This window comes from Mustela nigripes, chromosome 2, assembly GCF_022355385.1.
Source record: "Mustela nigripes isolate SB6536 chromosome 2, MUSNIG.SB6536, whole genome shotgun sequence".
Lineage (NCBI taxonomy): Eukaryota > Metazoa > Chordata > Mammalia > Carnivora > Mustelidae > Mustela > Mustela nigripes.
The window spans coordinates 164,838,666-164,856,027 of NC_081558.1; the positions used below are offsets into that span (position 1 = coordinate 164,838,666).

General features: G+C 39.9%; 1 long non-coding RNA gene across 3 annotated transcripts in view; it reads left to right on the forward strand.

Annotated features, from left to right (window-relative positions):
* The window catches only part of LOC132012250 (uncharacterized), a 69,825-nt gene that overhangs the window by 2,706 nt on the left and 49,757 nt on the right, over nucleotides 1-17,362 (forward strand). For all 3 annotated transcript variants that reach the window (XR_009402566.1, XR_009402568.1, XR_009402567.1), the window contains exon 2: nucleotides 199-338. This is a non-coding gene — a long non-coding RNA (uncharacterized LOC132012250). The remainder of the gene's footprint in view (nucleotides 1-198; nucleotides 339-17,362) is intronic.

Below are 17,362 nucleotides of genomic sequence, written 5' to 3' on the forward strand. Positions count from 1 at the left end.
AGCCCAAACCAAGAGCTGGTGGTTTAACCACTTGCACACCGAGGGCCCCCTATATGTGTTTTTAAAGTACACCACTACACAGATACAACATTTATTATTACAAAGCATACCCTCACAGAAACAAAATGAAAAAGCATGAAGTAAAAATAAAATTAAGTAAGAGTTTTGATATTTTCTTCCCACACTCCTGTGATACAGTCTTAGCACATGCCCAGCGTTTTACATTCAAGTTTGGAGACCTCTGAAAGGGCAGATTGCTGACCAGGAGTGATGCAAGAGAGCATAAAGAAGTGCCCAGAAATGTCTCACTACAACACATTACTGATACTGGAAAATGGGTAAGTCCACAGAGCCTTTATTTTGGGAGAATGACACATTTTTTAAAATGTATTTTATGTATTGGTGATGTATTAGGCATCATGTGGTAGTAAATGTCATCATTCAATATTCTTTTGCAAATCCTTTATTAGGGATTTATGTGCTAGACCCTGGTGCATGCCAGATTCTGGAAAAGGAAACTTGCCTACTCCTAGGAGAAGCAATAGAATGGAATGCCAGTCTCCTGTATGGTAGATAAGGCCTCACCCCTAAGTAAAAGAGGCATAGAACTAAACATAATGTAACATTTTACCATTTAGGAAGTACTTTTTAGATTTTTATCATCTCATTTAAGAATAAATATCAAGAAATTTTAAAGACAATGATGCTCAAAAAATTCAAAATGTGATCAAGAAAAACCATAGCTTTCATAGTGTTTATTTAACCTTCATAATGTAGGGTTATGAAAATAAAACAACTGCTTGCTGTATAGGTAAAATGGTGTTTAAAAGAGTTTAGGAAAATTTTTAAAAATAAAGACTCTTCGTTTTTCCTTTCCCGTTTTCACAATTGATGATCAAAGTTCACAGGTTAGCACATTCTTCCTTCTCATGGCCTTGACTTGTCCATTTTCTTAATTTTATTTTATATGAGTTCTTTATTACAAAATAATTTGGGGGGGGGGCACCTGGGTGGCTTAAGTGGGTTAAGTCTCTGCCTTTGGCTCATGTCCTGATCTCAGAGTCCTGGGATGGAGCCCCGCCTTGGGCTCTCTGCTCAGCAGGGAGCCTGCTTCCCCCTCTCCCTCCGCCTGCCTCTCTGCCTACTTGTGATCTCCCTCTCTGTCAAATAAATAAAATAAAAATCTTTAAATTAAAAAAATAGTTTGGGGACAATAAATTTAAATGTGTGTGTAAACATATACCCATAACTTTATATTTTATTTCAATATCTATAAATAACATTTATTTTCTTATCTATTACTACTTCTTTATACAATCCTAATTCAAATCCTGATTTCACGACTTCCTAGCTGTGTAACCTTGGAAAAATTCCTTAGTCATTCTAAAACTCAGCTTTCTTTTTTGTAAAATAGGAATAATATGACTAACCATTAATGAAATCATCTATATAGAATACTGAAGTCTGGAACCTATTGAACACTCAATAAATATTAATTTTTTTAAAGATTTTATTTATTTATTTGACAGATAGATCACAAGTAGGCAGAGAGGCAGGCAGAGAGAGGAAGGGAAGCAGGCTCCCTGCTGAGCAGAGAGCCCGATGCGGGGCTGGATCCCAGGACCCTGGGACCATGACCTGAGCCAAAAGCAGAGGCTTTAACCCACTGAGCCACCCAGGTGCCCCAATAAATATTAATTTTATTTATTTTCCTTACACATAAGCCAATGACACCTACTTTGCAGAAAGTTTTCTAAGACTTAACCAGCATATCAAATGGAATTCATGGAACTTGTTGCAACTAACTTACCCAGGGTTTGTGATTTCCCTTTAGCCTATATCCAGCATCTCTGCACGTAAAAGGGATGTCAGAGAGATCCCAGGCTAAAGCAAACATCCTATTGAGTGGCCATTATTAAGCACCTAAAAAAGGCAAATTTTTAATAAATCCTTATTTGAAACAAGCCTTGTTTTGCCCATGGAAACTCTAGATAGTTACGTTGATGAGGGTCGGCCTTACATAACAATTTTTGCCTTGTATTATGACCTTGCTGAGCTTCCCTTTTCCCCCCCTCTATTAAAAAAAAAAAAATAGAGCAAATCATACCTCTTTCCTCAAGGCCAAATCCAAGTAACCAAAAATTGGAACTTGGACAGTCAAATCACTTTTTTAGCACCAATGCAAGTATTCATAATTCTGAAGAGAACCAGCTTCCACTAGATCCCAGCAGAATTGGAAAAAAGAAAGAAAGAATAGGGGCTCCTGAGTGGTTCAGTTGGTTGGGCCTCAAGACTCTTGTCTTGGCTTAGATAATGATCTCAAGGGTGGTAGGATCGAAACCGAGCTGGGCTCCAAGCTCTGCCTGGAGTCAGCTTGAGATTCTTTCTGCCCTTCGCCTCTCTCTTCTTCTCTCTGCTCTTCTCCTCTCTCTGCTTCTCTCTGCTCCCCACACCCCATGCTCTATCTCTCCCAAGCAAATAAATAATATCTTAAAAAAGAAAGAAAGAAAGAAAGAAAGATTATCCAGCTTTCCTAGAGTGACTTTTGGCAAAGCATCTTGGAATTCCCCACTCTTGTGATCTATATCATTTTATCTATATTACTCTTTTTTTTTTAAAGATTTTATTTATTTATTTGACAGAGAGAGATCACAAGTAGGCAGAGAGGCAGGCAGAGAGAGAGAGAGAGAAGGAAGCAGGCCCCCTGCCAAGCAGAGAGCCCGATGCGGGACTCGATCCCAGGACCCTGAGATCATGACCTGAGCCGAAGGCAGCGGCTTAACCCACTGAGCTACCCAGGCGCCCTATCTATATTACTCTTAAGGCATTCAAATCCCTTGCCTTTATCACATTATTTGTGTGTACAGCAAAGAAATACCTGAAGAAATGTTATCTTTTTCATTTTATTTTCCAACAGTGGCTAGCTTAAGAACTTGTACATTGCCTAACATGTAACAGTAACTCAATGAAGATTTGCAAAACAGAGGAACAAAAGAAAGGAAAAACAAACTAAAAGCCTATAAATTCTAGGAAGGATCAGAGGGAATGTAGAGATGAGAGAGGTGCAAGGAAATGCTGGGTATCCCAGATATTTGGTGAACAGAACTTATATTATAGTCCTCATAGGTTGTACCTGTGTATCATTTTAATTTTCTCTTTTTTTTTGTAATTCAAAAAAGTTTTTTTTAATTTATTTTTTTAATAAACATATAATATATTTTTATCCCCAGGGGTACAGGTCTGTGAATCGCCAGGTTTACACACTTCACAGCACTCACCCAAGCACATACCCTCCCCAATGTCCATAATCCCACCCCCCTTCTCCGAACCTCCCTCCCCCAAGCAACCCTCAGTTTGTTTTGTGAGATTAAGTGTCACTTATGGTTTGTCTCCCTCCCAATCCCATCTTGTTTCATTTACTCTTCTCCTACCCACGTAAGCCCCCATGTTGCATCACCACTTCCTCATATCAGGGAGATCATATGATAGTTGTCTTTCTCTGCTTGACTTATTTTGCAAAGCATGATACGCTCTAGTTCCATCCACGTTGTCACAAATGGCAAGATTTCATTTCTTTTGATGGCTGCATAGTATTCCATTGTGTAAATATACCACATCTTCTTTATCCATTCATCTGTTGATGGACATCTAGGTTCATTTTAATTTTCTAAAGCATGTCTGAGATAGCCCGGCATACTTACTAGTATCCACATGAGCTAGGTGAAACAAAGAAAGGGACTTTGTTTTTGAAGATGAAAAAAATTGAAGCAGGGAAAGGCTAAATGATTCCTTCAATGTTATACAACTAGTAGCAGAGCTGGGCTTAGTTATACTAAGGTCCTGGACAGATAGTTCTGCAAGCTTTCTGTCTTAGGAGAGAGAAAGAGGGGGAGTCACCAAGGAGTCACTTAAGGATCATACCATAAAATTAGGTCTCTAAGTGGACGATGGTTTTACACTAATGGATTTGATAATAAAACCAGGGAGCACTAGTGTAAGCATTAGATGGTCTTTCTAGCCACCATCTCATTAGAAGCTCCAACAACATCCCCAATGAGGACTGTCTACTAGGATACATCCAGCTCCTGGGAACTCCTTTCTTCCCAAGACAGTCTGTGCATCTTCTAACAGTTTGGACCACTACACAGTTCTGCCTGATAGTCAATGTAATTTCTCTCCTCTTAAGTATTGTCCATTGTTCCATTTCTTATTCCCCTGTTACCACATACAACAGTCTAATCCTTCTTCCACCGAACACTTGAAATACGTGAAGACAGCTATCATGATGGCCTCCTGCCTTGAGTTGTGCCTTTTTCAGACAAAATGTCATAGTTCCTTAAACATTTTTGCTAGGTCACCAATTTCAGTTCGTGGTCTCCTCTCAAACCCTGCCTATTGTCTTTGTTGGTGTGTTCCTTCAAGTGGGCTATCTAGAGCCCGTGGGGGCTGAGGCAGTGTGCAGTACAGCATGACCAAGGCTCCCTCATCCTTGATACAAAATGTCTATTACTGCAGCCTAAGATGGAACTTGCTGTTTTGGCAGCCACATCACTCTGCTGACTGATACGGTGCTTATTCACAAAAAACAAACAAACAAAAAAACCCAAAACTTTATTTTTGAAATGTGGGCTATTAAGTCATGCCTCCTCCATTCTTATGTATTATATAGTTTATTTGTGGGAAACTGAGGCATAAGTTTTTATAAACCTGGTATGATGTAGTGGTTAGGAGCTAAGCCTCTGGAGTTATTAAAACATGGGATAATGGTTTGGCTTCAGCACTTACTACCTTTGTGAATTTGAACAAACTGCATAACCTCTTTTTGCTACAGTTCCTCATGTATAAAAGGGATGGTAATGTGTACCTCATAAAGTTATTATAGGGATTAAATAAAATAATATATGTAAAATTCTTAAAACAGCACTCGTCATATGATAAGTACTCAATAAACGGTAGAATAATTTTTCTTTAGATGATGAGATTCAGCCCAGAATTACATTTTGCTAACTCTTTTTTATATGTTGATTATTTTATTAAACATGATCTCAGCATCTTTGGTTCATTCACAAATGTGATGCCTTTACATTTTTCCAAGTCATTTTTTAAAAGCATCATCTGAGGCAGAACCCTGAGCACATACCTCCCCATTGGTTAACATGGATCATTTATCAGCACTCCCATGGCCGCAGTCATTGAAGCCACCTAATTTCACCTGAATTTAAAAATGTAAGTTAAGGAAAAGTATAAGGAATAAAATGGTGATCGTGTAGACACTTTATTACTTAACATGTTTTTAATTGCCTCAGATTTCTTTATAGGAAATAAAACATTTTATATACTATTGAGGCCCCTTTCCCTGGTCCAGTTCCTCTCCAGTTCTCTCTCCCCAGAGGTGACCATTATTTTGTAATTTTACTCTCATCTTACCCAATGTTTTGCAGCCCACTCATGAAAATACCTGGTACGACTTTAATCACACAAAGGCTTTATGAAATTTTCATTCACTAATGTTACCGGAGAAGAATTCTTTGGTGAGTGGCTTATACTAACCAATTAATTACAGCGCAAGCAGGAAATTTGGGAAGGATATAGGATGGCTTTTAGAGGGAAAAAAAAGGCTAAGGAACTAGATCTCTGAAAGCCCAGGACACTCCCAATTCTAGGAGATCAGTTTCAGGGAGACTTTCTCTGTTCTCATTATGATAAATTTGCTCAGACTCTGTGCTTTCTTTTTGCCAACTGAAGAGACTGAAATGGAAGAGTCCAATTGCCTTTACCCAAGTTTTAGGTTCACCCTTTGGCCAGTTACAAGAGGACACTTTGCTTGACTCTCCCAGCAAGACTGCAGGCTTACTTGGTGTGGAGAGCACAGGCCTCGGGGAGTTGAGTTAGGACAGAAATATTTAGGTGGGGGCAGTGCATCGGTAACAATCTTGTTCTTGGTAGCTTCATAGGTGTCCGTTTTATAACTTACACAGATGTTACATTATTCTTCTGCATGGGAGCAAATATATTTTTAAGACAACAGTAAGGAAAAAAAGGTTGCATACAAAGAAGGCTTTTAGTTTCGCAAAGTAAATTTGTGATACTGCTAAGAGAAGGCAAATAGATACTGGGCTGAAGAAAACAGACTGTAACATCTCCAACAGCCACAGCGCAACTGAGCTATCTAATATACTTAGCCCTGTTACAAAAGAAAAAAAAGTTTAGGCTAGTCTCAGTGACCTTATGCTGGCTATCCTTTTTCTAAGTAAGCACAGATCTTTCCTTCACTTGCCTGTCTCAGTCAGATTTCATTTCATTTCAAGGATCATAAAGCCACTCAGATAAGCTTAAGGAAAAAGGGAAATTAATTGTGCAAATATTGGGGTCTCTAGCAGAACTTAAGGAGAGTAAGAATAACCAGGCACGGAAACAAAGCATACTGCTGTCACGGTCACCAGGGGAGGGTCAAGGATTCACCTGTTCTGGAGGGCTGCTCTTTGGGTATCTGGGGACAGAAACAGTTTTCTAAAGTAAACACCTGAATGGGAGGAACAGCGGGGTAGTATACTCTGTAGCACCTTCTAGAATCTTACATAAACTTGATGTCTCATTTACCACCTAGAATTTGCAGAATCCACCTTTTCCCTCCCAATCCTTAGACATTTAATGGCAATTATTCAGAATGCTTATGGCCTGGGTTTTTACCCACATATGCTCAGAAATAAATTATTTCTTAAGGTATTTATTTGTTATATTCCTTGATTCACTCCAGAAAGGATTTCATTTGGTCTTCAACAGTTCAAACTTAATTGCTTGTTTTCCCCAGACTCTCAGGTATTATTCAATAGATCTTGGATATCTCAACTGATCTAGAGTGCCTGGGTGGTCTCTTAAATTTTTTTTAACTTATTTTTTACTTTCTATTACATTCAACAGCAATCTACTCAAACTAGCTGAAGAAAAGGAAGATTTATTAGAATCACTGCACAGGTCAGGTTACAGCAAGGAACCACCACAGAAAGCGATCGTTTAAAGCCCCAGTGAAGTGGCGTTATCAGGGCTGGGAGGCAGGCGTTAGGCCAGAGACATTGTCTGAAGGTACAGTTGTGATGCCGGAAGTGCAGCTGGCAGAAAGGTTGCTTTTTCCTGAAGTGGAATGGGACAGACAGGAGAGGCATACAATGAGAAGTTGACTACAACAATGATGTTTTGTGGTAAAGCAGATAAAACGAAGGGAAGGGGGAGGGTTGTGTCAAATGATGGCTTTTGTATAAATTTCCTAGGCTCACCTCACCATCTGTGAGCTACTGAAAACAAAACAAAACAGATTGAAGTTGGCCTACCAGAAAGGATAGCTTTATTTATTTATTTATTTTAAGATTTTATATATTTATCTGACAGAGGGAGAAAGAGAGACCACAAGCGGGGGGAGTGGCAGGTAGAGGGAGAGGGAGAAGCAAGCTCCCTGCAGAGCAGGGGAAGCCCAATGTGGGACTGGATCCCCAGACTCTGGGATTGACCTGAGCCAAAGGCAGGAACTTAACCAACTGAGCCACCCAAGCAGGCGCCTGAAAGGACAGCTTTAAAAAGAACAGTGTGAGAGTGCTCGAAGAGGAGGCATTAAATACACTTCGTGGAAAAAAAAAAAAAAAAATAATAATAATAATAATAATAACAACGCCTGAAATTAGGCTGAAGTCTTTTTACCGTGAAGAATGGAGTCCAGGTGTTAGGAGTACTTAGCTATGTGGAAAGGGGTGGTTTCCTTTTCTGTCACTTGCCACTTTTTCTTACAATGCCATCTTCTTCCTCATTTAAAAACAAACTTTCTGGGGGCGCCTGGGTGGCTCAGTGGTTTAGGCCGCTGCCTTCGGCTCAGGTCATGATCTCAGGGCACTGGGATCGAGTCCCGCATCGGGCTCTCTGCTCAGCGGGGAGCCTGCTTCCCTCTGTCTCTCTCTGTCTGCCTCTCTGTCTACTTGTGATTTCTCTCTGTAAATAAATAAATAAATAAATAAAATCTTTAAAAAAAAAAATAAAATAAAAACAAACTTTCTAATCTGTTGAATTGCTGGAGTCCTCTTTCCAAATTTCAAATGGGGCTGTTAGAAGTTTGTTAAAGTGTAACCTTTAGGCCACTGCCTGGGTGGCTCAGTCAGTTAAGCATCTGCCTTCGGCTCAGGTCATGATCCTGGGGTCCTGGGATAGAGCCCCACATCAGATTCTCTGCTCAGTGGGAGGCTCAGCTCCTTTCTGCCCTGCTAGTGCTCTCTTTCTCAGATAAATAAATAAAATCTTAAATAATAATAATAATAATAATAAAGTACTGACTTTTGGCCAGCACCATTTAAGACGAGAAAAACTGAAATGAGTAACTGCTTGTCACCATAAAGAAGGAGGGAGGGAGGGAAGAAAGGAAAGATGGAAAGAAATGGAAAGGGAAAGAAGAAAGGCTTAATTCTAAGAGAAGTCGTGCTAGGATGACTTCAAAAGCCACCAACACTTGGCTCTGACTTTACATCCAGATGTGACCTGAGTAGGGGATGGAGAAGGAGAGGAAATAAATACCAATAAACCCTTTCCCTGTGTAGATAATTCTGGATTAGAGGAAGAAAGCCTCTTTAGCAACACTTGGGTCCCTAGCATCAGTCAGAGGGGTACGGGTACAAAGGTAAGGGTCTCTCTGCCTTCTAAGGGCCCAGCCACTGTAGACATCACCAAGGCCATGCCTGCTGCAAGAACAAGGCCTCCTTTGGTTCTCCTGACTTAGACAATGTGTGTCCTCTCTGTTAAACCTTCATCTCCGAGGACAGTCCCAGAGTTTCTTCTCTCCGGGCACACTTTTTCTATTCAGAGGAGAAAAGCAGGCTGCAAAAACTCCTCACTTTTTCATTCTCCAGCACTCCATTAAGGCTTCCATTCCTAAGTTGGGGCCTGCATCTGTTCTTCTAGTCTTCACAAACTGGAGTGATGTCTAGTGCTGCCAAAGAAGGAGAGGTACCATTAGGAAAACCATCTCAGAGTGATGAATGGAGAAGAGTTGGTCCAAGGTCTTGGTGGTCTTTTGAGAAATCATGGCTTTTGAATCCTGAGCAGAGTAAAGAAGAAGGGGCAAACAGTTAAGCTCAGCTATTATCCTGGTGAGGTTGGAAAAAAGAACCAAGCTCTAGGAGCCACTGGTTTCATGGAGCACATCATTCATTCATTCATTCATTCAACATTTTTGAAGTGCCTTCTCTGTGCCAGGTACTGTGCTTATTGCAAGAGACACCAAACAGATGTGGTTCCCGTGCTAATGGAGCTTACAGTCTAGTAGTGGAGACAGATGTGATATACAACATAATACAAAATGTTCCTTGGATTCAGGAATAGAGGCAGAACAACCTAGTTGCAATGCTGGAAGACTCTAAACGTGGAGGAGAAATCGCAGGACCTGAGGCATCCCAGGTTTAGCTGTTTTAAAGAGTAAAGACGTTTTCTTTACTTGACTAAGGAAAAAGGCTGGCTTCTGAGATTTTTAGATTCTTAAATTAACTTTATATTCTAAGTAAAATGCCAGATTTGGGACATGTCCTTTTTATGATTTTTGTGGCCAGTCTGATTCTTTTTAAACTCTAGGGTTTGTGTGTCATCATGAGTGGTTGGGAGGGATTATTGCGTTTGGTTCAGAAATTTCAGTAAAAGGCTAAAGGTATTAGGAATACTAAGGAAAAAAAAGTTTAGTATTAGTAATTATAAGAAGATATATCAGGAAATACTACACACAGGAGATTTCAGGGGGCAACTACACTGAACAAAAAGAAAGTTTATGTGCTGCCGACAAGAATGACCATTTCCATAGTTAAATCATGACAAACACAGAATATTGATGTAGATTTTAGTTTTTATTTATATTTTAGAGAGGCATAATTACATTTTGATTTTATGTCATTTCTTATGGAATAGACCTGTTACTCCATCGGGATTGTGTTTCCTCAGTAAGCTTTGCAATTTGTATTGATATTTGCTTTATCTGTGCATGTTCATAGGGTGTGTGTGAACTAAGGCTCCCAGTGGAGGCAGAATTGCTGAGAGCTTAAGAGCTGGTGCTTCTGGAGTCAGAAAGATCTGAATTCAAACACTAGCTCTATTTACTAGTTGCATGACCTTGGACAAACTTCTTAAACCTGCCAAGCGTAAAGCCTCAGTTTCCTAAACTGTAAGATGAGGGATTAGCATGGTTCCTACCTCTAAGGCTTGCAGTGGAAATTAAACAAGATACTATGTGTAGAAACAGTCCCTGACAATAAACAGTAGCTCTTACTTTAAGTAAGGCCTGTTAGATAATGTTTTGCGCCCTGTGACATAGAGCCCTGGAAGATAAATCGAAATTTTATTTTCCAGGAATGATAACTGAGATCCTTGAGAAATTTGGGTGCGTTCTTCTTTGAAGATCGCTAAAAATTTAAATACATTGGCACAGTAATTGCAATAGATGGAAAGAACCAAATATTTCCTTTTTTTTTTTTTTTAAACACAAAAGATAGCAGTGTTCACAATTATTTAGGTAACACAGGAGAATTTCAGAGTATTTATGTACTCCTGACTTGACTTCTTGAGGTTTCTTAATATGTGTCAGTAGAGAACAAGAGCTCATTTTTAGCTCTAAGTCACCGCTGTGCAGTTCGCACTAGGCAGTCTGATGATACCCTTTTTCAAAATGCGGTTCATCAGAATCTCACACGTGACTTGTTTAAAATTCAGATTCCTGGCCCTGACCTGTGAAGAAGTCTCTGAATTTCAAAGAAATATGCCCACCAGCTGATTTGTATCAATACCCGAGCTTAAGAAGGACTAGACCACACATGTATGAGCTATACCCTGGGTGCTCCTTCTGTCAAGTTGTGCTTATCATTTATTACATATTATATACTAATATATACTACTAATAATATAATATATACTAATATTATAAGCATAGGTTATATATGTGCTTATTATGGTGAGACATTTATGGGACACACCCTAACATCCTCACAAGACCTAAAATTTTTTGTTCTCTATGCCTTAATGGCCGTTCCAAATCACTTAATTAATAATGATTTGTGGTCTGCGGAAACAATTGTCTTCCCCTGCTTGTGCTGGTAACAGCTAAACTATTACCTAATCCTTGTTATATGTATGACTGGTGTCCACAGAGAACCCCTGGTTTACATAAACTTCTCCATGGTTCAGCTTATTAAATCTGCCCTTTCTTTCTTTTTTTTTTTTTTTAAAGATTTTATTTATTTATTTGACAGACAGAGATCACAAGTAGGCAGAGAGGCAGGCAGAGAGAGAAGAGGAAGCAGGCTCCCTGCAGAGCAGAGAATCCCATGTGGGGCTCGATCCCAGGACCCTGAGATCATGACCTGAGCTGAAGGCAGAGGCTTTAACCCACTGAGCCACCCTGGCACCCCAAATCTGCCCTTTCTATCTCCAGTCCTTAGTGTCTCATATATTCCTGGCATATATTCTCATGATATCCCCAACCTCCCTATGCCAGAGCCTTCTGTCCCGATCACTACTCCAGGTTCATTTTGATTACTTCAGGCCAGATACCTGTGATTGCTATCTCACTCTGATTCTAGAAGAAATTTGTTAGCCATGAAGGTGGTAAAAATTATATTTTCATGTTCCAGTTTGTAAATAGAAAAAGAAAGGCTGTGTACAGGTAGAAGTGTCAAAGCAAGTTACAGGGTAGGGAGAAGAAGGAAACGATACCCATGAAGCCAGGGAAGAGATCTCCGCTTTTATATTGCCTGAGCTTCATGATTACAGGCAAAGTAACACATGAGCCATGCCGGCAGATGTGATGCTTGCTGCCCCCAGTATGCTGAATCTGGGAGTACTGAGCTTGCTATGCCATTTTCTACTGCCTAGACAACATGACAAATTTCGATATTTGAAGTTCTGTGGTTTCAGTGAAACAATGGTTATTTACTCTGGATTGGAAATATTTTTAGGCGGTCCTCCTAGCTTTATTATAAATAGACTCTTTTTTTTTTTTTTTTTAAGATTTTACTTTTAAGCAATGTCTATACCCAATGTGGGGCTTGAACTTACAAACCTGAGATCAAGATTCCCAGGCTCCACCTAATGAGCCAGTCAGGCGCCCCTGAAGTAGACATTTTTAATGTGGTACATTTGGAGATTGCAACTCGGAAAAGCAAAATCTCTTCAACTTGAATCAGCTGGTGTCTCACAAAAGAAACCTGTCCATGTAGCCATTTTATTTTTTTATTTGTATTTTTTTAAAAGATTTTATTTATTTATTTGACAGAGAGAGAGACACAGCGAGAGGAAACACAAGCAGGGGGAGTGAGAGAGGGAGAAGCAGTCTTCCCACTGAGCTGAAAGCCCGGCAACGGGCTCAAGCCCAGGACCCCTTGATCATGATCTAAACCCAAGGCAGATACCTAATGACTGAGCCACCTAGGCGCCCCTATCTAGGCACTTGAATAAAATCAGGCCTGTGTACTGAGATGGTCCCACCCACACTCTAGGGCACACCAATGGAATTACACAGTCTATACAAAGCAATGGTTACACCCATGGGCTTTGGAGTCAGATGTGGGTTTTTGAGGCCTGGCTACACCCCTTACCAGATGTATGAACCCAGAGAAGTTTTCTAGCCTCAGTCTCATCAACTCTTTAAGGTAGGATGATAGTAGCTGTGGTGAGAAGGGTAAGATGATGGATAGAAAGCTCTATGTTATGCCTGGCATTCAGTAGTTCTCACTCGTGTTCTTTCCTCTTCTTATTCTGTTGCACCCATTTTTGCTTTGTACCTTGTCCAAACCTTTTTTACACATAACCGTGTGATATGTCAAGATGTGCTTAAGTCCCTATTCTTCATTTTCTCGATTTCGTTTTTCAACAAATATTTTCTGAGTGTGCGCTATGTGCAAGGGATGATTCTAGATGTTATTTAAATCAGAACACAACAGATAAAAATCCTTGTCATCATGGAGCTTACATTCTAATGAGGGGGGAGCAATACAATAGACATTAAATAGAGTAAGTAAACCAACAGGATACGTGTTATAGAAAAAGAGAGAACTGGAATGGAGACTGTGGGGGGGGGTCAAGGTGTTCCAATTTGAAACGAGATGATCAAGATAGGCCTCACTCTACTGTTTTAACACAAAGAGAGTGGGAAATGCCTTTCTTCCAAGTTGTACAGCGCTCACTATCCTTGGGCAACTTTAAGCAAAAGTGAGAAGCTGGAATGCCTAAGGGAATTGGAAGCTCATTCTTTATTTTATTTATGTTTCTTTTAAAGATTTTACCATTTATCCAACAGAGAGAGAGATCACAAGTAAGCAGAGAGGCAAGCAGAGAGAGGGGAAAAGCAGGCTCCCTGCTGAGTGGAGAACCCAATGTGGGTCTTGATCCCAGGACCCTGAGATAATGTCCTGAGCCGAAGGCAGAGGCTCAACCCATTGAGGCACCCAGGCACCCCGAGCCTCGTTCTTTAATTTTTCAAATGCAACAGAAAAGCAGCAGAAGGAACTCAATGATACTTGCCCTTTCAGTGGCAAGAGCTGCCTTTTTTTTATTTTTTAATATTTTATTTATTTATTTGACAGAGAGGGAGAGAGAGAGAGATCACAAGTAGGCAGAGAGGCAGGCAGAGAGAGAAGAGGAAGCAGGCTCCCTGCTGGGCAGAGAGACTGATGCGGGGCTGGATCCCAGGACCCTGGGATCAAGACCTGAGCTGAAGGCAGAGGCTTAACCCACTGAGCCACCCAGGTGTCCCGCAAGAGCTGTTTTTATGTGTTTTCTTTTTGACCTGACTCAGCTATTGTGTCTTAGGTCATTCCATCTTCATCCCTTGCTCCCATTGGATTCTTGTCTCAGGACCTTGGAGGTGGGAAATAATATCTATAAATGATGAGAAATTAAGGCTTCTTGTGCTATATCTCTGTGTTTTATATAACAGAAATCCTTTGCAACTCAGGGAAACATATGACTTAATTATAAATCCATAGTTGGGTTTAACTTTAGACAATTTCTGTGAAAACAAAACAGCACAATTTTCCTGAAGCCTGATACAGTAGGAGCAGCCCTACAGTGGGATTCAGAGTCCGGGGTCTGCCCCAGCCCTGCCACTAGCCATCATTCCACAGTTCTGTGTCCAAGACTTTCTCACATGTGAACTGTGGGTGAGAGGAGGTATCCCTTCTACCTCTTTAACTCTGTGAGTCTTTGAAAAGCTCTAAGAAAATTTCTCTCCTAGAGACTAAAGCAGGTATAATGTGTGGGCCTCTAATCTCTTGATATCTGCTTTATTGAAAACTGCAATTAAGGTGATTTGTCCATTTTGGGATGGGAACGAAAATGGAATGGTAATCTTCCTCATATTATTTGTGCCTCTTTACCTTTCATGGTATAAATGAAGGGGAGAATGCTTTCTTATTCTATACTGCTCATCGGCATTTTTAAAAAGAGATCTTACATCTATTTGATTTATGTATTTCTTTAAGTAACCTCTACCCCTACTGTGGGGCATGGACTCATGACCCAGAGACCAAGAGTTGCATGCTCTACCAGGCATTTTTCCCATATTCACGGAATTTCAAGGCCTTACTATCAGATTTTATCTATCAAACACTTAAGATACTTCACTATTTATAAATCTAAAGAGACCTATAGTTGGCAAAGTCCTGTCTTCAAGATCTCCAAACATTTATTTTTTTACTTTACCATTATTATTTTTATTATTTTTATATCAGAGTTAATTATATTAGTAATATATTATAACATAAGTAATATATTCTAGCCTCCATTTTACATGGAAAGAAATTGAAATGCCCACAAAAGTCTGCAAAAAATAATCAAAGTCAATCCACTCTATAAACCGGGACCTTTCCTTAATCTTTTAAACTAGGGATTCGCAAACTCCTACCTGTAGGTCAAAGCTGCTCTCCCTTCCCCTCTTTCCCCCACAACCAGTTTTTATATGGTTTTTACATATTTTTAATGGTTGAGAAAAATCAAAAGAGTCATGTTTTGTGCCATGTGAAAATTGTATTAAATTCCCAGCTCAATGTTGATAGATAAAGGTTGAGTGGAATGCAACCACTCCCATTATTTATGTATTATCTGCTTATATACATGGCTACTTTCTCTCAAAAATAGCCGAGTTGAGTAATTGTGACAGAAATCATATGGCCCATAAAGCCTAAAATATTTACTGTCTGTCCCTTTGCGGAAAAAGTTGCCAATCCCTCGTTCAGACCATATGGGTGTCTGTGTTAGGGGTCTAAGGAAAGCATATGTAGACTCATGGCATTTCAGTTCTGCCTTATTTTACATATACTTGCACATGGTACCAAGAAAACTACACCAGTCTTCTCCCATCAGGCTGCCTTTCCTCCTTTATGGATTGGTTACTTGTTTTTACTTGTTATTCATGGACATCTCTATTTGTTCATTCATTCACTCCTCAAGTCCTTATGGTGCACCTGCCTGGGAACGAGTGACTAACAAAAAGTAGCTTGATTAGTCAACTTTGAGAGACAAGTAGTGGGCAAATATAACCATTATTATACAATAGTGAGAAGTGCCACCCTAAGGTTATGCCTCGGGCAAAAAGCAAAGGTGTTTGACTCTACTGAAGAAGCTGAACAAGTTTGGCGGGGGGCATACATTTCATGTTAGACAAGAAGAGGGCAAAGTTGGGGGGGCAATACAGTAGTCCCCCACCTTATCTGCAGCTTTGCTTTCTGTGGTTTCTGTTACCCCCATCAACTGTGGTCCAGACGTTTCATCAGAAGTTCAGTGTAGACTCATGCTACGTCACAATGCCTGTGTCAGTCACTTCACTTCCTCTCATCAGGTAGGAATTTCATCATCCGACATCACCAAAAGAAAAAGGGTAAATAAAGTATAATATATTTTGAGAGACAAAGACCACATGCATATAATTTTTACTAAGGTATATTATTATAATCATTCTATTTTATTATTGCTGTTCATCTCTTACTGTGCCTAATTTCCACATTGAACTTTATCATAGGTGGGCGTGTGTAGGAACTAGGTAGTTTGGTACTATCTGCTGGGGGTGTTGGAATATATCCCCCGTAGGTAAGTGGGGGGACTACTGTATTTTCCAAGACCTGTATAAGTCTGAGTTCCGTGCAGGAAAGAGAAAGCAAGGTGGTCACATTAAGAAGGAGAGGACTTGGAATTCCTAGGTAATTAGGACAAAATCATGGAAGGGCCAGAAAAATGGGCTGGAGGCTGATCCCCCAGGAATGATTCCCAAAAGACTCCAGTATGTCCCACAGAAGCCAGGACTGGAAGTAATCAGTACAAGAACACATTGCTGTCCAATGATGCAGAATTAGAAAGGCAATCTGATGCTGCTGCCTCTGGAAACTCGGCTAGAGAAAAGAATCTACAAAATTGCTAGCCAGTCGTAACATAGTCAGGAGAGCAGGAACATGGCCTCAGCTCTGTTTTAAATTTCTAAATCTCACAGGAGTACATCAATTTTATGTATTTAGAACTCTCACTGCAGGGACACTTGGGTGGTTCTGTGGGTTAAACAGCTGAATCTTGATTTCGGCTCGGGTCATGATCTCAGGGTTCTGAGATCAAGCTCCTATCAGCCTCTGTGCCAAGTGTGGTGCCTGCTTGAGATTCTTTCTCTCTCTCTTCCCCCCTTTGCCCCTCCCCCTACTTGTTTTCACTCTCTCTCTCAATACATAGATAGATAGATAGATAGATAGATAGATTTTAAAAATTTAAAAAGAACTCTTGCTGCAAGCAAAGTCAAGGGACACTTGGCTAACTCAAGTCAGTAGAGCATGTGACTCTTGATCTTCGGGTAATGAGTTTGAGCCCCATGTTGGATGTAGAAATTACATAAAAATAAGTGAATAATAAAGAAAATAAATGAATAAAAATATTTTAAATTTTTTTGAAGATTTTATTTATTTGTTTGAAACAGAGAGATATGTATATAGAGAGAGCATGTTCCAGAGCTCTTCCATAATGTCTGGGATCCTAGGTATTTTAGATTCACACTTGGGAACAATTGAACTATAATATTTAGAGTGTGTGATGAGGGAGAAGCAAGCAAAAAGGCTCAAAAAGAAGGCTCGTTTCTTTAGATACTAATCAGAAGGCACTGAGGACTTACCGAATTTTTAGCAGAGGAATGACAATCAGATTTTCATGTCAGACCACTCTGGCAAGAACTAGAAGATGAAGTGAAGGAATGGGAGACTTAGGGCAAGCAGGAAATATAGTGCTCCAGGTGAGAAAATCAAAGGTCTAATAAACAGGGCACAAGTAGTGGGGGGGAAAAGCAATGGGTATTTAGGGGGAAAATTGATTGTTTATTGAT